The sequence below is a fragment of the Amblyomma mixtum genome, chromosome 3, assembly GCF_055824585.1.
Source record: "Amblyomma mixtum isolate Tamu chromosome 3, ASM5582458v1, whole genome shotgun sequence".
NCBI classification, from domain to species: Eukaryota; Metazoa; Arthropoda; class Arachnida; order Ixodida; family Ixodidae; genus Amblyomma; species Amblyomma mixtum.
The window spans coordinates 193612442-193637366 of record NC_143014.1 but is presented as its reverse complement, the minus strand read 5'-3'; the positions used below and the strand labels follow the sequence as shown (position 1 = coordinate 193637366).

At 51.9% G+C, this 24925-nt stretch overlaps 1 protein-coding gene across 9 annotated transcripts in view; it reads right to left on the bottom strand.

The window, feature by feature from the left end:
* raw (NDT-like domain-containing protein raw) overlaps positions 1–24925 on the bottom strand; it is a 255811-nt gene that overhangs the window by 23654 nt on the left and 207232 nt on the right. The window contains exon 1 of one of the 9 annotated variants that reach the window (XM_089582331.1): positions 17662–17898. The exons of 6 other annotated variants lie outside the window; for them this stretch is intronic. The gene's annotated coding sequence lies outside the window, so the exon portion shown is untranslated. Of the gene's footprint in view, positions 1–17661; positions 17899–24925 lie in introns of those variants that run through there. 2 more of the 9 variants (XM_089582328.1, XM_089582334.1) reach the window with 2 other exon arrangements.

Below are 24925 nucleotides of genomic sequence, written 5' to 3'. Positions count from 1 at the left end.
GCGGTCGGGAACTTCGCCGATAAATGGACCTCCTCCCACGTGAGTGCGTGCGTGCGCCGCGCGCGATCATGGAGGAGGGCGCGCGAGGGTGGAGCCCAGTGTTATTAATCGCTCGACACTCATCTGTCCGCGTCGTTCGTGCCAGTAAATACTGCTCCCACTGACGCCCGAGCTCCCGAAAAAAAGGGAAGCCAAACTTCACTCGCTGCGCGCGCCGTCAGGAGTTGCGTTGAAAGCGCCGCGGTTGCTTAATTCCACTGGGCAGGCCTCTCGGGGCAGCTTACTGCGAGGCTATGACATAAACGGTACGATAATAATACGAAGTTGTCTCCTTGCAACAACACCTACAGAACATACGTCCTGGGCCTTCCTCAAAGTAGCTATGCAGTTGAGTCGCTCATCGGTCACGTCGCCTTGCTGCCATTTTGAAGTGCAAATGGCCGAATTAATTGCACTTCGCAATGCACCGCTTCAAATTACAGCGTACAGCCAGGCTTGTGAGAAGTCTTTCCAAATAGTAAAGACGTGCAGACGTCTTCTCCGCACTGAATCGTCAGCAGCCAGGTACGAAGCTGCTGACGATAGGCTACTCTGAACAGTCGGCGATCGTGTGAAGGCGACCACATGTTCCAAAAGCTTAGCTTTCCCTGGTGTTCCTTCCAAGCTGACAGGTGCAATGTCAGAGAGCGCTGCCGAGGTAAGAGTGCCCTGTAATCTGCGTATCTAGTCCTGGACACTATCAGCGCTAAGGTCTACAGTGAGGGTCATGCTGCGGGTAGCCTTAGAGCTTATCATGTACCGAAATACAAACCGCAACGTTTGTACGCGGTCTCACAGAGCTCTTACGGTCCTCCTCACTGTCTCTACGTGTCTGTGTGCCTGTGTGCACTCGCCTTTTTCGGGAGTAGGAACGCGAACCTTTATCCAGGTGTCGAGGAATACGGTAACCGTACAAGAGTTTAGCGGTCGTGGAGCTATTTCCTGTCCAGAGTGATCAGGAGGCGGCCCAAAATACGCCTGTGCGTTGATCGCAGACAACTCGAATGGAGGCGCGGACTACGTGCTAACACGATACCCTTCAAATAAGCGCGGCTATCAGAAGTTTCAACTTATTTACACGAAATCGGAGCGCACATACAAGGTAAACATCGCCGCCGCTCTTGTCGTATAAGGCAAGCAAAACTGCGGTACGAAGCGTGAGAAAAGTGCTCACAGCCGACGATTCAATTCGCTTGAACTTTGTGTGGGAGCGAGTGCGGTACGTGAAACGAATGCCTTAGCCAGTCTTCTCGACTACCATCGATCCTTACCCTCGCACTGTTCCCTTCTGCCTGAGTTCACGTGTAAGGGGAAGTACCTCCGGCTAGTCTTCAACAAAATACACGGAGCCTTTTTCCTATTCGCCCCTCTTACACTGCAGCGCGATGCTGCAGAGCACTTTTTCTCATGTACTCGCGGCGTGGCAACATGCCAAGAAAAATAAGGCGCAAAGAAAAGATACACAGGGACCTCCCCCCTTCTTGTTCCCAGAGCACTCGCGCGGTTCACACGGTCGTGGCGGCGGCCAGCTAGCGAGCGCGACGATTTTGTTCTCGGCTTCGGTGGAATTTGCGAGAAGCTTCGCCATGACGCGACGTCGGTTAAACGTGGAGGCCATACAAAGGCGCAGGCAGTGGAAAAGAGCCCTGTGCCAAGCCGCCGCCGCCGCTGTGTAGATAGCGTATATTGTGACGCAATTCATGCAGTTGCTCCCGCAGCCGTCGTGTGACGCTCGAGTAGGCGTCGCTGCGTCGAGGGATTGCCCACAGTGCCGGTAGCCGCTGAGGCGCCTAGAATGAGGCTATGCTACAGGTGTCTATAGCTGCTGCCAGTTGCGGGCCCACTAAGCGCGAGCTTCATGACACCTCGAGACCAGGTTTTAAGGCGAAAGCCTTTAACGCCTCATCGTTGTCGACAGAAGGTTGTCAGCAGAGGTGTCACGCTTTTGACGGGTGTCCAGCGAGATATGCGAGACAGTTACTGCGTAATTTTCTTTCCTAAAATACAATTTTAATTTTCTTCATTAAGGCCCCTCTTTCTCTTTCTTCTTTCACTCCCACTTCCTCCCTTCCTGTACGGTGCGGTTAAGGTGTCCACCGAGATGACAGAGAATTACTGCGCCATTTCCTTTCCTCAAAAAGCGTTTCGTCCAAAGGGCAAGCATTGCGCCGAACGGGTGGTGGCGTTCCGTGGACTCCCTGGCAGCGCAACAACACGCTGTCGCGTTCCACTTCTAAAGGCGAGGCTTAAGCGGCATTAATGAGCAATTAATTAATATTTAGTCATTAATCACTAATTGACCATTAACCAGTAATTGTCATTAGTTCGTAATTAGTCATTAATTATATGTGACGTCATCCAGTGGTGACGTCACCAGTGCCACAGAGGCAGTCAAAGTGGTGCGGAAAACGCTTTCGCCTCTACGCACTTTAGACAGTCAAAGTGCCCCCTGAATTTTTTTACTAAGAAGCCCCATCGGATTATTTAGAACATTTTTTTGCACGGCTAGCGAACATTGCATATCGTTATAAGAGGCAAACTGTAGCCAGTAAATCACAAATTCTTGTGCTGCATAAAGCAACGTATACGTGTGCTGCACGATACTGCGCCACGAGTGATATGTCGCGCCGAGTGGAGCGTGTTTTGCAAAAATTTAAGCTTATTTGGGGGATGGTGAATCTCGGTATCTGAACCAGTCGAAATGATAGTGGCCTGCTGTGCTCATCAATGCAGTCAATAATATTTTTGTATAAGAGTGTAACTCAGGTGTGAAATCGAAGTTGACGGTAGTCGTTTGACATTCACCTTGAATCTTGCAGTAAAGGTTATTAGCGGCCAATAAAGCACCAAATCTTGCAGACCAGTGCTTGTCAGTTCCCGGGCTGCTCGATAGGCGCTCATGGAACATTTTTTTTTTCTCAGCAATTTTTTGACTGAGGCCCAATGTTATTTCAGTTCGTGGCCCGTGGCTACGGCTCGTCGGGTTCGCTTTGCGGGGGCCCTCTGCTCGAACGGTCGTTGGTTACGCCAAGTTGGCTTATCATTGCCACCATCTTGCCTTCGACAATGTCCTTTTCCTAGAGGAACTTCCGTTCCATGTGGTCCCCAAAACGTCAGGAGACCGCGCTAAGACTATACTACTCGTGAATACGAACACGTTGCCTTTCCCGTGGCCATTTTCGAGACTTCATCTCGGCTGCGTACGACGCGACCATCTTTTATTTGAGCAAGGAGTATCACGAATTCCCTTGGCAGAAGACGTTCCGTAAACGGCTATTCCATCATCATTTGGGTGTCTCCAAATTTTCGCGTACGTCGTTTCAACTCCCCAAAAACTGCCCAGATGTCGCAACACTTCATGACTGTCGCACGCGAGCTCTTGTTGCAGCGCGGCCTCCTCGTAGAATTTGTAGAGAGATTAAACGCAAGAATAATAAGTGCATTGCCATTTACAATGCCATTGTGTATTAGATAACGCAACCCACTGTCTCGACAAGTGAAATATGTATTTTTTTAAATAAAAGAATGTATTCGTATGCCTTAAAAATCGTGGCAGACATAATTGATACCAATGCTTCCATGTTTTTGGTATTTAATAAGTAAAGAAAATAACACACGAAGTCTAGAACTATATCAGTGAAAAACTGGCAAAGCAGTGCATGCCGCTAATATGAAAACGTAAAGGTCATCAAAATGAGCAACTAGAGGACAAATATTTTAATGAATCTTTGTCGTTCAAGAACCTTTACATTTTTGTACATATGCGACGGCCAGGGGAAAATCTCAATGACGCTGTCCTTTGTTCAGAGTACTGCGCAGCAGCAGCTGTCACCGGTCATGTATTGCGAGTAATTGCACCGAAATTTTAGTCGCAACAGCGAGCACATGTATAAACGAGGAGTGCTGCAAAATATACAAAAATAAGCAAAATATAAGAATAATAAATAAGTTAAAGTTCCCGATTTGAAAATCTAAAGCACTACTTTTGAAATTTCAGTGCAGCTTTCGCGTCAAAAGTTTATGGGAACTTTATACCCATTAAGTTTCGGAATTGAAATGCGTGGCTCCGTAGACTCCGCGGCCACCGCGAGGTGCCCCGGCGAGCCCGCTTGCCATCGATAGGCCCTTGAAAGTTTGTACTAGGATGGGGCTCCTTGCGTTACGTGACCCTAGGTGCATGGGCGTGTCCACGAAATCCAACCCGAGTTAGCAATGTTCGCGCCAAAATGTCTTTTCTAGTCTGAAAAAGACACCGTAGGCGACAAAATCCAGAATGACTTCCGGCGCCGGTGGTTGTTTTGGTCGGCCGTGCGTGACAGTTCGAAAAAATTTCGGGGGGGAGGGGGGGGGGGGGGGGTAAAGCCCCATAAGCACCCCTTTTCCCCCTCACCGCACTGCAGCGGTGGCCTAGTGGTTGAGCATTCGCCTCGCATGCGAGAGGTGCGGGCTTCGATCTCTAGTGCCTCCGTGTACCCACCGGGGATACAAGGGGTGCAAGCTTCCCCTGGCCTGGTGCTCGGCTCATTTGGGGTGAAATGCTTGGGAAATGGGTCCTTGACCCTACTTTGAGCAATATGAAAACACCTTGTGCCATGGCGCTCTTTGGCCGCAGATGCCTTTGCGCCATAAAAATTCACTATCATCATCAGTAAGAGTAACTCTTCGCTGAGTGCGCCGGGACGAGATGGCCTCCAAACCCACCCGACTTCAGCCACGCTTTTCTCCCAGACCGCAGTACTCGAAAAACTTGTCGTGCCTTTTCCTTCCACTGTCCGTGCTTGCAGTGCTGTGGTGAATTAACCCTGGGTGCGGGAGTTTGCTCCCCGTCGGAGATGGGCCGGCCTCATCCGGAAGATGGTTTTCGCGAAGGCCAACGCTCTTTGCCACTGCGGTGCTCGGGAGAGGGGCCCTTCCGATTTTTGAAGGGCCGGGAATACCATAAACGACAACTCGAACCCGCGATATTCTCTAGAGCTATAACATAAGAGCAGCGAAAACTTTATAATCCGGACTGTTCACTCCCAAGACAGGCAACATTTTCCAGGCAGCGCACATCAGGATCGATTACAACATGCTTGAGGACGCAAAAGCGCATCACGAAACGTGGCATTCTCCTCACTCTCTTGTAGGTGCCTCCAAGAGCTGACCACAAGTACGCCTCTCCCACTGCGCAAAACGGTTCCCTGTGGTGCGGAGGACGCTGCAGTTGCCTTGCAGGCCTGCTTCGCAAGGGAAGCGGCGGTCTGTACTCTTTTGTTCCAGTGGGTTCACAACCCGCGCTGTATTCGCCAAAGTCGCAGTAACTGCCTGAATTCGCAGCGACTAGTTGGACACAAAAGCTATAAAGCGACAGCGTTGCATTTGCAGCTATTTTTCTCACTGCAACACCCGCCACTTGGACGCAATGTTCAACAGAGACGCGAATACCACGCGCGTTCCCAATCCAGCAAGTGAAACGTTAGCAGTCGTCTTTCCCAAAGCAAAGCAGCGCATAAAAGCAATGCGCCAGAGCCTTATGCATTGTGTACAGAAAGCGCCTCCCCTGGAGGACGCGTTAGGCCCACTTTTTATGCTCTAGAAATGATTTTGGTCCCAACTTCTCTGTCGCCAGACTGCAAAGCCGTAACTCAAAACCGCTTGTATACCCGACGATTTTGCGCGCAAGTTAACGTATACTCGGTTCATCGTCTGAAAAGGAAGCCACTGTAAATAATCATTGCGCTCTGTGTGTGTGTGTGTGTGTGCGTATGGAGAACTCAGCTGCTGAGTTTCGCCGGCTGAATTGGATCGCTCGTAAATGTACAGCCGGCCAAATCTTTAGCTGGCGTGCGCGACGGCCGCGTTTTCCGTGCTCCTGCAGCTTATGACGGCGCAAACTTGCTAAGATATCAAATTTAAGCAGAGGCTCACTAAACCCCTGCTTAGCTTTTCCCAAGTTTGCTTCGTCACAAAGCGCAGAAGCGCAGAAAAAGCGGCCGTCGCGCACGCCAGCTAGAGATGTGGCCGGCTGTACAAAGGGAACGCTAACCTGAACGGGACGCTTTCGGGCTCTCTGGACACACGCTGTCGGGGCAAGTATTCAATCAAAAAAAAACCCAGCTAAACCAGCTATATATATATGGTTTGGTTTGGTTTATGGGGTTTAACGTCCCAAAGCGACTAAGGCTATGAGAGACGCCGTAGTGGAGGGCTCCGGAAATTTCGACCACCTGGGGTAGTATATTGCATCATCAGAGCGCTCAGCAACGCCAGATTACGTTCAGTGCCTCGCCAAGCGACGCCCGTCCAGGAGATGTCATAGCAAAACACTCTGAAAGGCAAGCAGGTGTTCAAATAATGGCGCTCATGTTGCAAACAGCGAGTGCAATTCAGCGCTCCGTCGCAGTGACCGCCATATTATAGACCAGGAGCACAGCGAAAAGCTGCACGTGTTTCTAATCTGCTTATCGGCACCTAGCTGCTCTGGTCTGCACTGTGGAAGCTATGCCGGGTGCTCTGCCACAGCGCCAGTGACGTTACGTGCAAGGAAGGTCTAAAAAATGGCTGCCATATTGCTCGCTAAGGTGCTGTGTGCACTCAGCGCAGTCACACACAGCAGTCGAATACAAGTCAAGAACGACGCGGCAAATGCCCCTCAAAGGCAATGGCGGCGACCGATTCTCATGACGTCCTGCTTGATCCTATCAGACCTGACGGCGTGACATCGCAGGGGGTTGCAGATGGAAGGGGATTAACTACGGCTTAATGGGATTAACCTTGGCGTCTTGAAAATCGGTCGACGCCATGGGCTGGGGGCATCTTCCGCTTCGTTCTTGAGTTGTATCCGATTACAGTGAGCAATATGGCGACGCACAGGTTGGAAAGATGTATACACACCGTCTGAATTACAGAGCGCTGTGAGCACATGGAAGCAAGTCACCGTCGCCAACGACAGACGTGCCGATACGAGGGGTAATGTTAAGCTAGAAGCCTACGGCGCCAGTAGCTCATTTCCCCCCTACCGTGTCCGTCGGTCCGTCTGAAGTCGGAAGGGGTTGACAATGATGACAGCGCGTCGTGCGCTTCGGACGCTGTCCAAGGCCGCGGGAAACGGGGACCAAGGGGCTGACGACCGTTTCCCATTGAAAAGAGATTAGCTCTCAAGGGGTGGGGGTCAGTGAGGTCGGCGACTTCTTAAACCCCCGACTGTCTAGCTAAGCAGTGGACTTTACTGGCGCCCCTAGAGTCGGGCTCTGGCTAGCACTGGGCTCCGCCCACTTGTATGTATAGTGCCATTGCAGCAGTATTGGTTGAAATTGGGCGAGAGCAGATCTAATAAAGCTCCAGCCAGTTATCGAAGGTATTAAAACCCGCTGCAAACAAAGAGCGAAAGGAGCGCGCCGAGTCCCAATATCGGCCGCTTTTAGATAGCCTTTCTTTTAACCGACTTTTTCTCCTATTGCCTTTATTTTTGGTCTAGTCTTCAATAAATAAGTTTTGTCTGTCAAGAAGTTTGGAGTGGCTGCCCCAACCGGAAACGTGTCGCCGGACGAGTGGACGAAGGCGCGAAGTGCCCTTCGAACTGCTAACCACGTACGATCATAGACGAACCGGCCATTCCGACGACGATCCGGAGAAGAAACTTAACTGGTAATCTTCCGGAAAAGTTTGCGGCGGAGAGTAAGGTCACTTTTAGGAGGTTGGAAAGCGAGTACAGACACTCAGACGGCTGGAAGTATTTGCCCAGGAGCGCCTTCTTGAGAACAGCGCACATGAAGAAATCGCGGCACACGCTAGGGTCGCTGCCGCTGCCCCGATTATCCCGTACACGTGACATACACCTAAGCGCTGTGTTTTCCTAGAAACAGGCTCAAACGCTCCGGGAAGCCGATCTGCGCAAGCACTTGCCACCAGCTGCGGTGCTGTGCCCTTCAGAGCTGAGCTAGGCTCAGCCCGCACGTGCACGCACTCTCAAGCGCACGGTGTCTCGGGGCAGCACTACAATGTTCGCCGAGAAGGGTCGCAGCAAACCGCGGCGGCTCCCACGCGAGGCGTCTCCGCGTGGAGGGGTGCCGGTCGCGTCCCGAACGCCGCGCGGAGGCCGGTTTGCCGGGCTGCTCGGCGCGCGGGCTGGAATGCCTGCAAAAGGGTTACATTTCTCGCCAGGGTGCAACAGGGGCGTCGTCCTTGGGCAGCCGACCGACATGCGCGCCTACTCCGCACCTGGAGGGCCGCTTCGCATCGATCCGGAGGCCACGCACACAGCTCGGGCGGCCGTTTCCACTCTGCGACTCTGCAGCCATTTCCCTACGGCCCTTGGCGCTGCCCCGCACCCGGGCCGTGATAAAAGTTCCCACGGCGTACCTCGCGCGTCGTGCGAATCACCGCAGCTGCGAATCAAACGCAGGGGACGTAGTACGCACACAACCACAGTTGGCCGCCGCGATGTTTTTCTGCGTCGACTGCGCTCTCCTGCCTGCGGCAATAAAGATATTGTCCGAGTCGCAAAGGTCATCGACGATGGAGCCGTTTCGACACAGCATGCACTTGCAGCCCTGTCCGCCATCATCATGGGAGTCCAAGAAGAGGCCTCCGGCTGTTGTGCGCGAGGGTGTGCTTTTTTATTTTGCGAGCGACGCAGTCAGGCGGGAAATGTCGGTGCATGCCATGGCGAATTAGACGCGAGGAGCCCGTCGGTCCGGCCACTATGCCGACAGCAGGCTTATAACGGTGGCGCCAAAGTGCGCTTCACGGTGTGCGGGTAATGGTCGACAGCCTGGAAGTCCGTAAGACTGTCCAGTCTCTGCCAGCAGCACCTTTCCAAAATCATTCCGTGAACATAGTTCAGCTGCTTCATTCGCTCACTCCCTTTCCCAGGAAGCACTTGACATCAGAATAATGTTATAAAAGTGTTGTGTAAGTTACAGTAACGTTATATGTTGCATTCAAACGCTACATTAATATTAAAAGTTAACAAATGACGTTATATGTTATATCGTAAACATTAGTTTAGGTTTGGTTTGGTTTATGGGGTTTAACGTCCCAAAGCGACTGAGGCTATGAGAGACGCCGTAGTGAAGGGCTCCGGAAATTTCGACCACCTGGGGTTCTTTAACGTGCACTGACATCGCACAGTACACGGGCCTCTAGAATTTCTCCTCCAAAGAAATTCCAGCCGCCGCGGCCGGGATCGAACCCGCGTCTTTCGGGTCAGCAGCCGAGCACCATAACCGCTGAGCCACCGCGGCGGCTAAACATTAGTTTAACATTCTAAGTAAGCATATTGTGCTCATTCGGTTCTAATTGTTGTTATAATGTTAAGAGTTAGCAAATAATGTTATATGTAGTAGGCACTGGTCTAAGGTTCAAACTAGACATTGTTCTAGTACTGAGTCCTAAATGTTATTAAAATGTTTAAATCCCAACCACAAACAACATTACAAATATATTTAAAGCATTGTGTCCCAGAACGCTTCCCACTGTTTTTACAGTAATGATCTCTGACTAGCAGTACTTTGCAACTAAATCTCTTAGACTTAGTTGCCAATAAATCTCATTACCCATTCGCCACAATCACTCATAGGACACCCCTCACCCCATTCGAAGGTGAGTGTGTTGCATGCTGTGCTGTATTGTGGAGCTCAAGTGCCGCCCTCATTCAAACCGTTAAGTTGTGTGTACCTTCACAACTAACGGGCCTGGCAGGTCTACTTTGCAGTTTTGGAGAATGTTGCATTCATATTACTTCAATGCCTAATTCAGGTTACGGAAGGCCATTCGAACATTTATGTGTAACATTTACGAAGCGTTATAAAAAAATGACAATAAGAACAAAGAATTAAGATTTGACCGAAACAAAAAAGCAACATTGTTGTAATGTTTCAGTGCTACCTGGGTTGCCCCGCGCTTCGCTTTTCCGCGTCCCATCATCCCTTTACTCATTTGTCTATTTTCTCAAGGCCATTTCTGATGTGCGTATTTTCATATATCTCTTGCTAAAATTCGTTCTAGGCGCTGCAGAACAACAACGTGAGTAAATAAATGATGACAGAATATACATTTACCCCATATCCACTGGCCTGTGCGAAAAGGTGGAAAGGGTCCGTGCTCCCTCCCGCAGCTGTGTGGAAGGGGCACATATCTGCTCAGGTCGGAGTAGTGCTGGCGAAACGTTTGACCGCCTGTGGCCTGCCCCGCCCCTCTCCTATTGACGAACCCAGCCTAATCCTGCGCCTACGTCTTTACATCTCTGTACGTATGGCAAGCGACGCCCCTCATACAAAAATGCACGCAACCAGGGATAAACAAGATGCATTATTTTTTGATTTGTGAATGGGACAAGGTCACCTCTACACAGCAAGCCAACACGGCGATGTGAACGCATACAGCGAGCAGAAAACATCGAGCTGCCGCACAACGCCAGTACCGAGACAAATCAGCATTGCCAGTCGCGTCTGGTTCACAGAGTACAACGAAGAACACATTCACGGTCGATCGCTTCATAACCTGATCACGCCGTTGCCAATTAAGCTGCGTTCCCCCGAACCAAGCGCGGCTTCCTTCCCACAACGCGAACATACCTCTTCATGCTCGGCCGCGGCAACGTAAGCTTTGACGTCGTCGGCGATGAGCGCGCAACAGCTGAGCTAGCGGTGCCCAAGCCGCAGCAGCTAATTGCCCGCGCTGCTGACGCGCGCCCTTGTTTACAACCGCCCGGTGCGCGCTCGACGAGCAGTGGCGGCGTCCGATTGCCGAATGCGCGCGCATTTATCGCTCCGGTGGTGCGTGCCCCGCCGCACGCTCCTCGCGCGATTGTAAGGCAGGGCTTGGCTAGCGGTGCGTGGCCGACGGGGCGCCCCCGGCATTGTACGACGCGGGTCCCGGCGAGCAAGGCGCCCCCCCGCTGCGGAGCGCTGCGCTTGTGCCGCTAAAGACGACCGCCCGTGGGCAGAGAGCGACTGCAGGAGGTCGCGCCCCACAGCCGCGCGCCGACTGCAGATGCCTGCCCTCGGAGAAGACGCGTCCAGTGCTGATCCGTTTCTTGGCCCCGTCTTTGCTCCCGCGAATTTCCGGACACTGTGCCATTACGCGGCCTCGACAGGTACCGTCGAGCTAATAAGCTTAATGCAGCTAGATAAAGATTCCGGGGAAACGCAATTTCCGTTGAAATCTACCTTGCAATCTCATGTATAAGGTAAGATTCTGCGAACTATAGATGAACTACGTAAGCCATAAAACGAACTGCGCACGCCTAAACGAACGACAAACATCCGCTTGCCGCGGACCAGTCTCCCTACCACCCCGAAAAGAAGAAAAGAAAAAGCCTGTATTTTTTTTTTTTTTTTTTTGCAAGGAATGCTTGTCACTTCTAACTCGCTTAATTCGAACAACCCTTTATGCGGACTGACGCCTTGGTCCTGTCAACGTCGTGTATAAAAAGGCTCAACTCGAACTTCGCATAATTCCAAAATATTGTAAGGCGACTGTAGTATATATGTTTTCAGGCGTCAAGCGTCTTGAACTAGACGACGCTCCAACGAGGGCGGGCAGTCACACCCAGCGAGCATCAGCGTCTCCGCGATTCATGCCCGCGTTCACACGTGGCGCGCGGGCCAACAAACCAAAACGGCTCCGGTCCTATATACCTAGGGGTGGAACTTTTCGGTCAAAACCGAAAATAACGGATAAAAATACGCCGATTTTGAGTTTTCGAAATTGGGTTTCAACCGAAAAAGGTCAGTATTCCTGGTATGCTAGCTGTTGAATGCAAGTTACACTCAAAGTTGAAAATTAACTAAGTATGGAGCCCAAGGGCATGATGCGACGATAATATTATTGGATAAGCACCGCAGGATTGCGATTTGAGGTATTGCTCCGCTAGCTTAAACGCCTCAGCAGACCGGGAAGCATTACCTCCTCTCCGCCTTCTGGCTAAGCACTCTTTGTTCACTGTCATCCCCTGCTTAGAGCATTTAGTCGGTTAATTAGGCTAATCAACTGAATGTCGGACACTGACACGAAACCACTCATGGAGTTCATGAACAGGTATGCTCTGGTTACCGCGACGACTGAGCGGCAGTTCCATCGCCGACATCAACACGCAGACCACGTGATACCCCTCCCTCGCGCTCACCGCAGATCGACAACCCAACGATAACACAACAACCTAGTTCTTAGAAGTAAACTTCTACTTCCGATTTTGTCGGCCGGCCATATCATTTAACTTGAGTTACTGTTTTAATTACGACAGCAATTTCTCCTACAAGCACAGTTCCAAACACTACCATTTTAATGTTAATTACTGGTAAATAGGTAAAAACATAGGTAAAAACCAGATGTATGCGTTAAGAGACAGAGGGGAATGTCATTAGCAGTATGCATAAGATAATTCAAATAGCCGAAGAGTTCTATACAAATCTATACAATAGCCAATGTAATCACAACGTTAATGAGAGAGACAGTAGCGCACAGCAATGGGACATCCCGCCAGTAAAGAAAGAGGAAGTAAAGAAAGTCTCAGGAGCAATGGTGAGGATCAGGTAACAGCAGATTTGTTGAATGACGGAGGGAAGATTGTGTTAGAAAAACTAGCCCCCCTGTATACGCAATGCCTTGTGACCTCGACGTACCAGAAGCTTGGAAGAACGCGAACATTATCTTCAGTAATTCATAAGAAAGGAGACGTCAAGGACTTGAAAAATTACAGACCGATGATCAGCTTACTGCCCGTTGTCTACAAGGTATTTACTAAGGTAATCGCTAATGAAGTCAGGACAACCTTAGACTTCAATCAACCAAATGATCAGGCAGGCTTTCGTAAACAGTACTCGACAATAGACAATATTCACACTATTAACCAGGTGATAGACAAATGCGCACAATATAACCGACCCCTATATATAGCCTTCACTGACTACCAGAAAGCATTTGGCTCAGTGGAGACCTCAGCTGTCATGCAGGCATTGCGGAATCAGGGTATAGAAGAGTGTTATGTGGAAATATTGGAAGATATCTATAACGACTGCACAGCTACCATAGTTTTCCATAAAGTCAGCAATAAAATTCCAATAAGGAAGGGTGCCAGGCAGGCAGACACGATCTCGCCAATGCTATTCACCGCCTGTTTACAGGAGGTATTCTGAGGTAGAGCACTGCACGGGCCTCAATCTGAGGCCCAAGCCCGGCCCGGGCCCGAGACCTGAAGCCCAAGCCAGGCCCAGGCCCGCGGCCTCAAGCCCGGGCCCGGCCCAGGCCCGCTAAATTATTGCTCTAGCGAGCCCGGCCCGGCCCGTGAATCCCGGAGTGGAGCCCAGCCCGGGCCCGGCCCGGCCCGTTTCACAGTAACGCTTGAGGTATACTGCTCACTCTGAACAAGCCGACTGCTACTAGACCGATATGAAACTGGCCGACAAAGGTTCTGAAACCACAGTTTAGTTTGCAGAAAGTTGGTTCTTTTTAACCCAGAAGGAAGTGATTATGAGTAGTGCTCGCCAGGCCCGTCTTTTGGACAGTGATCTCATGTAGGTGCACAAGGATAAACTCGGAAGTTCCGACAGCCAAATAAAAAGGGCTGCATACGCGCTTAATAGACCACTTTGCATTCCTCCATGATTTTAATCAGCTATATTCTGCCGCCCGCGAAGTACAAAAATTAAAGCTGCCTAGCAAGCAGTGGGATGACAATTTTGTAGTGAACGCGATCTCACAGGTTGAACTCATAGCCGAACTGGTCGCCTGTCAGCAGAAACAAAAAGCTAAAAGGTTTGAGTATTTCACGGCGTGTGTGTTGAAGTCTATAAGCGTCCTAAACTAATATGTTTTTCCCGAATGCGTTTCTAATAGTGTATAGGTATGTTTTGGGATGACGATTGATCAATGGCCAATTAGGATCGGTTTAATTCTACTCTTACTGGTGGAGCAGAAGATAACGCGCGAACCACGTGATAACTTACAAGGCAAAACACTTGTCATGACAACCAGGCTGAAAAAGCGAGGAGGCATAGAGGTGGTTATGAGATGAGATTTACAAACTCTCGCGAGCTTTTGTGCCTATTTCATTTACGAGACGTCCCGGTGCTGATGAAAAAGAAAACCAAACGCGCTTTAGTTTGTGAATTTTCTCACACGAGAAAAATAAAGCTACAAAATAAAAGCCATGTTTTTGGGGCTCAAGGGCCCGAGGGGAGTCAGGCTGTGAGAGACACCGAAGCAGAGGGCTCCAGATCATTTCGACCACCTGGGTTTCTTCAACGAGCAAAAGATACTACAAAGCATATGGCTGTCATGCTTGCCTCCTGAATAGAAATGCGGCCGCCGAGGCTAGGAGCAAACCCTGGTTCCCTGGCTCAGTAATCAAGCGCCTTGACCACTAAGCCACCGCGGCGTGGAAATAAGGATATAAATAAGCCAATGAATAAAGCTTAGTTTTTTTTCTCAGCGCATACTACAACCCATAGCTCATCCGTGTCGCTGCTCCAATGCCGCAGTGGTGTACTTCACTCTGCAATAGTGAATGAATAGTCGGACACCAGCCGTTTCTGTATGGACCCAGGCCCGGCTCGGGTCCGCAGCTTTAAGCCCGAGCCCGGCCCAGGCCCGCAACTTCAGGCCCGGGCCCGGCCCAGGCCCGGTAAAACCAATCATGTCCCGGCCCGGCCCGAGCCCGTGCAGTGCACTATTCTGAGGCCGGAATTGGGAACTGTTGTGCTGTTTACAGGAGGTATTCTGAGGCCTGAATTGGGAACTGTTGGGGATAAGAGTTAATGGAGAATACCTAAGTAATCTGCGATTCGCTGATAACATTGCCTTGGTAAGTCACTCAGGACATGAACTACAAGGCCTGATCAATGAGTTAGACAGGCAGAGCAGAATGGTGGGGCTAAAAATTAACATGCAGAAAACCAAAGTAATGTTCAACAGCCTAGAGAGGGAACAGCAGTTCGCAATTGGTAGCGAGGTGCTGGAAGTATTAAAGGAATATGTCTACTTCAGCAGGTAGTGACCGCTGATCCGGATCATGAGAGGGAAATAACTAGAAGGATAAGAATAGGGTGGAGCGCATTTGGCAGGTTCTCTCAGATTATGAATGGCAGTTTACCAATACCCCTCAAGAGAAAAGTATACAATAGTATCTTACCGGTACTAACCCAAGGTTCAAAAACGTGGAGGCTAACGAAAAGGGTTCAGCTTAAGTTAAGGACAACGCAGCGAGCTATGGAAAGAAAAATTATAGGTGTAACGTTAAGAGATCGGAAACGGGCGGAGTGGGTGAGGGAAAAACGCGGGTTAATGACATTCTAGTCGAAATCAAGAGGAAGAAATGGGTTTGGGCAGGGCATGCAGTGAGAAGGCAAGATAACCGTGGTTTTAACGGAGCGGATTCCAAGAGAAGGCAAGCGTAGCAGGGGGCGGCAGAAAGTTAGGTGGGCGGATGAGATTAAGAAGTTCGCGGGGATACGGTGGCCGCAACTGGCAAAGGACAGGGTTAATTGGAGAGACATGGGAGAGACTTTTGCCCTGCAGCGGGCGTAGTCAGGCTGGTGATGATGACAGGTAAATAAATTGTTCAGGATGACAGAAACACCGAGATAGATTTAAAGTTGGTAAATTGTGAGGAAAGGAAGTGGCGCAGTATCTGTCTCACATATCTCGGTGGACACCTGAACCGCGCCGTAAGGGAAGGGAGGAAGGTGGGAGTGAAAGAGAGAAAGAGGTGCCGTAGTGGAGGTCTCCGGAATAATTTCGATCACCTGGAGGTCTTTAACGTGCACTGACATCGCACAGCACACGGGCGCCTTTTGCGTTCCGCCTCCATCGAAAGGCGGCCGCCGCGGTCGGGCTAGAACCCAGGTACTCCGACTCGGTAGACGAGCGCCTTAACCACTGCGCCATCGTGGCAGGTCCGAGATAGATTTTAAGTGACTTTTGGCCACACAGAATTGCCTTAACAAATCACCTAAAAAAGTAAGTATTCGGTTCGTTCGCGTCCCCGCGCACCTCTGTCCAGTAGCGGCGCGACACCGCGTCTCCGGAGGCTCCCGGACGCCACAGACGCCTCGGAGCCCGTCGCTGTCCGGCGCCCAAGCACACGTGAGTCAGGCGTGGGCTCGTAGAGACGCCTGCGCGAAAGGCTGCGGGGACGCCTTTTCCGGCCCGCCGCTCGGCTTGCGGCCGCCAGGAAACGCATCAGGGCCACTTCCAATGGCAACCAGCTTCCGCCTGACAGAGATGTGGCCTCGCTCAAAGTCAGCGCAGCGGCCGGCAGGCGCGCGCTTTGCGCTCGTAATCTCTAGAGCGCAGTCTGGAAGAGACAGAGCCCGTTATCGCGGAGAAGCCGTGGTGCTGCTGCTGGTTAGTGGAGGCCAAAAGGAGAGGTCTCAAGGCCTGCCAACTTCTGGTGGGTTCCCTACCCAGAGGGGTTGCCACAGCCTACCCGCCCCGTCTCGCGCTGACCGCAAGTAAAGCCATGTGACTGACGCAAAGGCCCGTCCACCCTTCAGACCGAACGCACTTCCGCAGTTGGGATGCTACAACGTTTCCTATTCGGGCACTAGGGATCGTCGAATTTTCCCCAGCTTGTGAATTAGCGGCACCTTTTGTACGCTGCGCATATATCCGTGTTGGAAGATCGCAAGCTCCAGACGAAGGTCGCGTTGTGTACGGCTGTAAAAACGATATACTTGTGAAGTCCGACGGTCACATGCGGAATGCCAGCTGTTAGCAGCATTTGCCTACGATATATTTCGCGCGCAGTCGAAATGGCTTTCGTATCGCAGAGGTGTTGCGGGAAGGCAGGACAAATACTGCCTTATCCGTTCCGTACTATCAGCGGGCGGAGGACACACTTCCCATGCGAAGACGTCGCCGTGTCTGCTGCCGAGCACACCTGCTGGGTGCTTCACCATACGCCTCGAACAGATGGCGCGCGCTGGCTGAGTGAAACTAGCTCCGTTGCCCAACGCGAGCGACAGCGTCGGTCACAACTGTCGTCATAGATGCGCCGCCTGTGAAACGACTCTGGAGATAAAGCGGAGTTGGTTCCCGGAGATGTGATAAAAGGGGGTGAATGCTGCGGAGGCTCCGTCGACAGCACGCTGCACTGTGTCGCGCCCACTGAACCTCGCGGCAGCCGCGTCGGCCGGCTTCCGCCCGCAGACCGCACGCAGGATATCCGCGAACAGAGCTGCGGCCGCGGTCGCGCAGACCGCGTGCCGCCGACTGTTGGTACCGAGCGTCGACCGGCGAACCAGTCTGGCGGCTCGCGCGCGCCTTTCAAAAAATCGCTCCGACGCGGCGCTAAGACGCGCCGGAATGGGGACGACGACGCGTAGGCGGACAAGCGCGCGCCGTCGAGCGCTTCTACTCGTGGTGACGAAACGCGGCTCGACACTGTTAATAAGTGACGGCGCCTCGGAAGGGCCCCAGCGCACCGCGCTTGTTGCTGCGGCCGCTGAAGCCGCTTCGGTGCGCCGCCAGAAGCTCGGCGGCAATCCGAATTCCATGATAAGCGAGGAGTTAGGTGGTCGGAGCTGCAACCTGCAGCCAAACTCGGGGCACACACATGGAGCATGTGGGCCGTGCGCGGTCGTCAGAGAGGCCCACGAAGCGCGTCGGCCTGCCGGACAGCCGCTGGCAGCCACTCACCGATTCCCCGTGAAGAGCGCATGTTGCCGGTGGCTCGTAGCGCCGCAGAACTGTCGTGTGTGGCGGCGACTACGCCGTATCCAGAGGGTGCGTTGGCTCGGGCGATCGACGGAGGGGGAAGCTGAGGAGGGGCCGCGCGTATCTCTCGGTGCGCACCAGTCGCTCGACTGCGGCCTGCGCGCCCGATGCGCGGCCCTTTTGGCCGCCGCTGCGCCGCCGGCCGACTCGTCGGGGCGGTCGGACCGCTTCCTGCGCGCAGACGGCGCTGCAGCCGCAGCCGACGATGACCGACGCCGGCTCGGGCGGCGCGGCCGCGGGCCGCGGGCCATCGTTGGACAGTCCTCTCATTTTCTTTCTTACTGGTAGCGTTCTCCGTAGGGGGTGCCGCTCTACAGTGGGGCGAAGAACTTCGGACTCGACGTTCGAGCGCTTTTAGCCAGCACATTATCGTACAATACGACAGCACGATAGACGCGCAGCTTCAGGACCTCGCAAACCATACGTGCGTACTGTACAGACTTCTTACATATACGGGATAGTAGAGCAGGGTGGCGATATACATCGCAGTAAAAAAACATAAAAAATTATTAGATCTAAGCGTGACGGCTTAGCGCATTAATCAGCGAAAGATGACTGGTCTACAGTGGCAGGCCCATTTTGACATTTCACAAGCGACTGCCCGGTTGGGCATCTTACAGGGCCGTCTTGTCGTCTGTACGCTCACGTGTATACATCCTTCTTCCGCTTGCGGACTTCGATTCGGTCGCGTTCCCGGCACACTTCACGCACTCCAGGGCCCGCTTGCACGAAACAAGTAGTCCAGTTGCCGGTGTTGTCTGATATTCGCAGTCTAAACCCTCCGTGGTTTTGAGGAAAAGAAAGGAGCATAACTGGCTCCCTGGGTCAATGGACGCCTCAATCGCGCTTTGAAGTATGTAGTGTTGGTGTCCACCTAGCGTAACGCGTTACATGGCTGCCGTTGTACTCCCCTTTACTGCTTCTACTAAATGACTTGCACAAAGCAATTACAGCTTTCGCCGTGAAAATAATGGACGCGCCACACAAATCCACTTGTGAAACTCATGTATGTGTGTTTTGTTTGTTTTGTTTATGGGGTTTAACGTCCCAAAGCGACTGAGGCTATGAGAGACGCCGTAGTGAAGGGCTCCGGAAATTTCGACCACCTGGGGTTCTTTAACGTGCACTGACATCGCACAGTACACGGGCCTCTAGAATTTCTCCTCCAAAGAAATTCCAGCCGCCGCGGCCGGGATCGAACCCGCGTCTTTTGGGACAGCAGCCGAGCACCATAGCCACTGAGCCACCGCGGCGGCGAAACTCATGTATGAAGTGAGTGCGTGATGTAATGGAATTCGCAGCCTTCATAATTTACCCATCGCAAAAATGGCTTAAGCGCAACCGAATTTAGGGCTGGCCCATATCTTTTTGCCTGCACATCACTGTTGCTCATAAGTTGCATTCAGAATTTAGCTTAGTACACGGCGACATCGGAGCAATGCTAATTCCATTCAAAAGCTGCGCAGAAACCGAGAAGACGGGCACATAAATGATACTCCGGGGGTATATCAATCATCTCCGATAGGGGGGGGGGGGGGGGGGGGGGGGAGAGGTGTGAGCCTTACAAAGGGAATGTAAAGCGCGGGGACTCGCTGCCGGGAAAGTGTGGTTCCCGCTGCTGCACTGTGTCAAAGCCCGAACGTGACGAGTGACGTCATGTAGGGGAGCGCGGCACGCAAAGCTCGGATCAGCAGTCACCATAATGCCCCACAGTTTTAGACGCTGCTGTGAACGTTGTTTTAGTATAAAGACAGACGAGAGCAGCCATGAACACTCGCGGGTCGCCTACTCCAGTGCACCTCACGCCGTAACCCACGACTCGTGCTTTGTGTCCTGTTCATGCAACTGGGAACTGCACCCGTTGTTTGCACGATCTTCAGAAACGAACCTTATAAACCAACGCAACTAGGTTCGCGAGCGCAATATGAGGCTCACGGAAGCAGCTTGTTCTAATTTGTTTAGCATGATCACGAGTTTGGGCACGAGTGAAAATACCAGACCATTCATTGGCCTCCTAAAGGCCAATGAATGCCCGGCCCGCTTGTGGGCTGGACTTTAAATTGTGGCATCTAATAACCTAATTAACGAAGTATCTGCTGGCAGTAGGCAACACGCGATCTCTATGTCGCAGACGATGAGCAATGGTGCGGCACAGCACGTTGCACGCTCGCTGCAGCGACGGCGCACGCGAGTTCGCAGAGACCGGGCAGCTGATGCCATGTTCAACGAACAACTAAGCGATCCCTTCGAGTGGTGCGGTCGCGCGGTGTTTTAGTTAACGGCGCAACTGATTCCTAGTCCAACGCTTGCGTGTGTCGAGTACCCTTGCGATTGCGTTCCGTGACATTCTCGCGGTTGTACGTGGCAGAAAAAGAAAAGATTAAGCCATAGTTCTGCGTTGTTGATCGTCGAGGAGTGACGGTGTCTTTTGAAACACCGAATCTTGCGCTGGGGTACTGAATTAAGCAAAGCATGACAACTCGGCGCCTGCCATACGCGGTACGTCAGCAACGTAGAGAAGTTTCTGGAATAAGGGAGCCGCCTAAAATAAATGAAAACCGAATTTTCTCCCAGCTCATCAGCACAGCCTGAAATTCAATGGCGCACCTGATGAGATCAAACATCCCCGCTCAGGCTGTTTATTTCGATCTCCGACTTTTCGTCTACGCTCCGAAAAACAAAAAAGGTAACGAAGAAAATAAAAAAAGATGGCATATCAACGAACACGCTTTCACTGCCGTCAATGACACGGTCCATGTCAAAGGATTGCGTTCCAACAAAAATGCCAAAGCGGGGACTTATTTGCAGTGCATTGGGCCCTGTATATATAGAGCAGATCACGCACTATTCCCCTTGCGAATATAATCGTATGCAAATTCTTTCAAAACTAAACGCATGATCGCGATTCAAACCTGCCGCGCGAGTGACTACAGCTTGAGTCTGTTGAGTGCAGTAATCTGTTGCACGTCGCTCAAGACGAAGTGTGCTTAGTGAGGTGAAAGTGCGAACGAAAGCCCAAAACGAGCTATATTTTTCATGCTTACAAACTATCCAAACACGCGAGCGCTGTCTGGAACGATACGAACGATATGGCTACGACGGCAGCGATGCTGTTTACGCGCTTGACTTCCTTAGTGCGCTACTCTGGTTACGTAAAGAGACGAATACACCCACAAAGCCTGTGGTGTACAAGAGACCTCTTCCATGTGGCCAGGCATAAGTCGGCCAGACGGGACGTTGCCTGAATGAAAGGCTCCGGGACCATCACAGGTCATATGGCACATTGCTGTATAAGTGCAAGGAGTGGAAACCAGTGTTTGATGACACCACAGTTCTCCTTTGGTCGCAGGATAAGGTGCAAAGAGAAGGCTTTTGCATGACGTCCGAAAATGAAGACATGCGCGTAAGTGACTCACCCGTCTGTTATACTTTGACGAAGCGAGAGGTGGACTTGTTAAGGAAGTCCCTTCGCACATGCCCAACAACGAGAGACGAGAAGAAGCAGATTCAAGCATTCTGACGCCACTTCTTTCTCTTCATGTCATTAACAGCTTCGTTCGATATTTCGCGCTCTACCTATCGGTCTGTGTGTGTGCGTTTTTTTTCGTAGCCAGAGTGGCGGGAAGTCAAACGTGAAAAACGAACTAGGCCCATTTGTACTCGTAGCTTTTCTGTTTACGCGGTTCTTTTCTCCCCTTTCGCTTGTCTAACTGAAGACAGAGTTGACAGTACTTTTCCAACGGCGGTGAGTCGTGCGACTCCCATACAGGTCGCACTTTTTTTCCATGCGCGATTGTCACGATCCGCCGATTCGGGCGATATCATGGCGATAAATGTTGGCATTTGATAGCCGTCAAAGGCTAGAATACACGATATGCGAAGCATGCGAGAGATACAGGCGCTTGAGAAGGCTATTACAGAGATGGGGTGCTAACGCTTGCCACTTGTGTTCTTTACACATTTAAGCTGAACGGTGGCTATCAGGCTGCGAGTATCTGCCTCCACGGCAGCACAGATTTACCTCTGATAACTTTTGCGTAGTTCTTCCGTTAGGCTGCAGCACGAGGTGTGATCCCTGTCACAGTACTGCATGTATGCGGGCGAAAAGCGCGTGTATCCAGATGTTGGTGCGACTTGAGAGAGACCACAGATGGCACAGGCGAACCCAGAGCCTTGACACTTATCGACGCTTGCTATGGCAGCGTGAAAAACCGCTTGTTATCATGAACACATGCACTAAGAAGCGCTGCGCGCCGTCTGCGCAAGGCTCGAGCATCAGCCTAAGCCTAAAAGCGGACAGCAGCTTACATCAGTGTGCACTGATTTCGTTTTACCTCTGTCAACAGCTTCGGTCAACGGACACCCGTCTATAAGAGAGCGGGAAGCAGTGATGGTCTCGGCGAGCGGCATTCTTCGACGCGGACCGTGGACGCAGTACAGCGGTGTACTTCGCGTCCGTAGTTTTCTCCTGGACAATACATAGGAAGCAGGTGCTAATGTGCAACCGAAATAATGCTGTCGAAATGCGGTCAGGCTGCAGCGGTGGCCTAGTGGTTTGAGCATGTGCCTGGCATGCGGGCGGTTCGGGTTCGATATCCAGCGCTGCTGGCTACCCACCGGTGATACAATGCACGGGTACAAGCTTTCGATACTCGGCTTCTGTTGGGTGAAATGTTTGGAAAATGGGTCTGTGATCCCACCATGAGTAGACGAAAATAACTTGTGCCATGGCGCTCTCTGGCCAGTGCTGCCCTATAGCGTCATTAAAACCCACCACCATCACCATCATCAAGTGCGGGGAGGACGTTGAACTCTACTGCCGCCCCGGAGTAAACTCGCTGCACTGAGCAGCCCCTGAAACCTCGGCCATTGCTGCTTCCCTGCTCTTCTCACCAATCTCGTTCCGCCCTTGCTCTCAACTTCTTGGGTAGCCCTCACTGAGTGCGACTTGACGCCGGGCACTGTGTTCATCGCTCGCCGCGTTGCCGCTTTCGAACCCGTGTCGTCACTCGTAGGTGTTGAGAACCACGACAGCCAAGAGGCGTGCGTAACTCCGCGGATGTTGGCCTTGGGCTCGTCGCGAACGGCTAGCGTGGGAGGCACGCCCTGTGCGCGGCCGAGAACAACTCCCCCTCCTGCAAGGAGCGAGTCCCGCTAGCACAAGCATCGGCTGGGTTTCGTGCCTGGGGGTGGAAAGCGCGGAAGCAGCGCGCTGGGCCACGCCCACCCTCCGGCAGGCGGTGGTCCACTGCACAGCGGACTGAGCTGCACCGTGCTGCGGCCACGTCGCTTCCGCCGCCTGCGCAGATAGCGCCGCGAAGGCCCCGCGGTGCTTCGCTCCCCTTTTTTTTATTCTCCGACGCGTTTCTCTTTATACTTCTCTCGGTCGTCACCAAACTTGACACCGCATCATGCAACACTCGCCGTTTCTGGGCAATCCGCGTTAGACGGCGCTCGCGCGGCTCCGGAGGAGCCGTGGAAATTTTCTGTTCCCGCTGCTAGCGCGTTATACTTGCGACAAACAATGCCTGCGTTTATGCGCCGTGCACGGCAGTTCCCAGTGTGCACGCAGCGCGAGGGAGGGGCAACGCTGGGCACTGCGGCCTTTTGTTGCCATTCGCAGACACCGGGTCCCGTTGCGCGATGCAGGGATATCACGTGCATCTTTTCCCAGCTCTAAAGAGTGTCCGCGAAATACAAAAAAAAAAAAAACACAACTTGACTAGCGCATTCGCGCGCCACGATCGTGCGGCTCTCAACCATGGTTTGAGCGAGTTAAATCAGCTCCGGCCGCAACCAGACGGCCCCGTTGCAGCGGTAGGCCGATATGTTGGTGATGGTTTCTTCGACCGCGTCAACCAGTTGGCGAGCGTGCGCCGCGCTTTGCAGTGGTGATAAAGAGCATCGAGTTGGAAGGAGACAAATTACGAGCTTTATTTGTCAGTTGTAAACAAAACAGGAAAACATAGTCCCGTTTTATATGGCTTGGCTGCGCAGGAATAGAAGCTGCGGCCCGTGACTGCCCTGAGCCCCTTTCACTTCGAGTTGCTACCATTTATAACAAGTGCTCGAATAGGTCACCTTGCGCAACGATACAGCGCTGGAATCTTGTTTCCACATGTGCCGTTGCGTTTATTATGGCCACCTCAGGCACGGTCAAGCAGACTTCCCTTTTTTATCTTTCAAGTCTTGCGGTGAGGCAGTTTGTGCGCTGTATACTTTGTCCTTTAGATAACTCCACAAAAAGTAATTCTGCAGTGTCATGTCAGGTGACCTGGCTGGCCAATTCACGGGATCTAGTCGTTCTATCCACTAATGCGGAAACGCGGCGTCGAGCTAGGTCCGAGCCTTGTCGCTGCTGTGTGCGTGGCCGCCATCCTGATGAAACCATACATCAGTGGCCCTAACGAGCGGTAGATACGAAAGGAAGTCGTCAACGGGTTCTTTGAGGAGGTCATTGAGATAGCTCCCTGCTGTCAGCGTCTGGTTGAAAAGCACATGCCCGAGCAAGCCACTGTCGAAAATACCATATCAAGCAGTGAGCGACCATTGGTCTGCGTCTGCGAAACCCAGTGAGGATTTGACTCGCTCTAGTAGTCAGCATTGCGTATATTTGCCTGTGAATTTCGCGGAAAACTCGCTTTGTCACTCCACATCACTTTAGAAAATCGTCTTGCATCTCTATGCGAATCCAATAGACAAAGTCGGTCCTGCTTTTAAAGTCCCGTGGCGCCATATTTTAATTCAGCTGCATATGGTACGGATGCAAGTGGTTCTTCTGCAGTATCCGACACACTGATGACTTGCGGATGATTTGCTTTGGGATCCGAAGAGAATAGCGACAAAATGTTCGTCTCGAGATCCTCACTAAAAACAGGTTCTCTGAGTCGTGTCCGTGTAAAACTGCCCGTCTGTCTCAGGGTCTCGTAGGCACGTAGAAATGTAATTGAACTTGGCCGTCTGGCTGGGTGCCATTGTTGTACACGGTCAGCAGCGTACTTCCTATTAACATGAGATGCTCCGAGAACCAGAACCATGTGTGTGTGTGTCCTCGTTCGTAAACGGCATGTCTGCTATGCCAGAAACCACTCCACCAAAGTTTCAATCTCTCATGTGGCTGGCATCAAAAGAGCACACGGCAAGTTGGCTGACCACTGCTTTCAGTGTTGAAAATCATCTTTAGGAA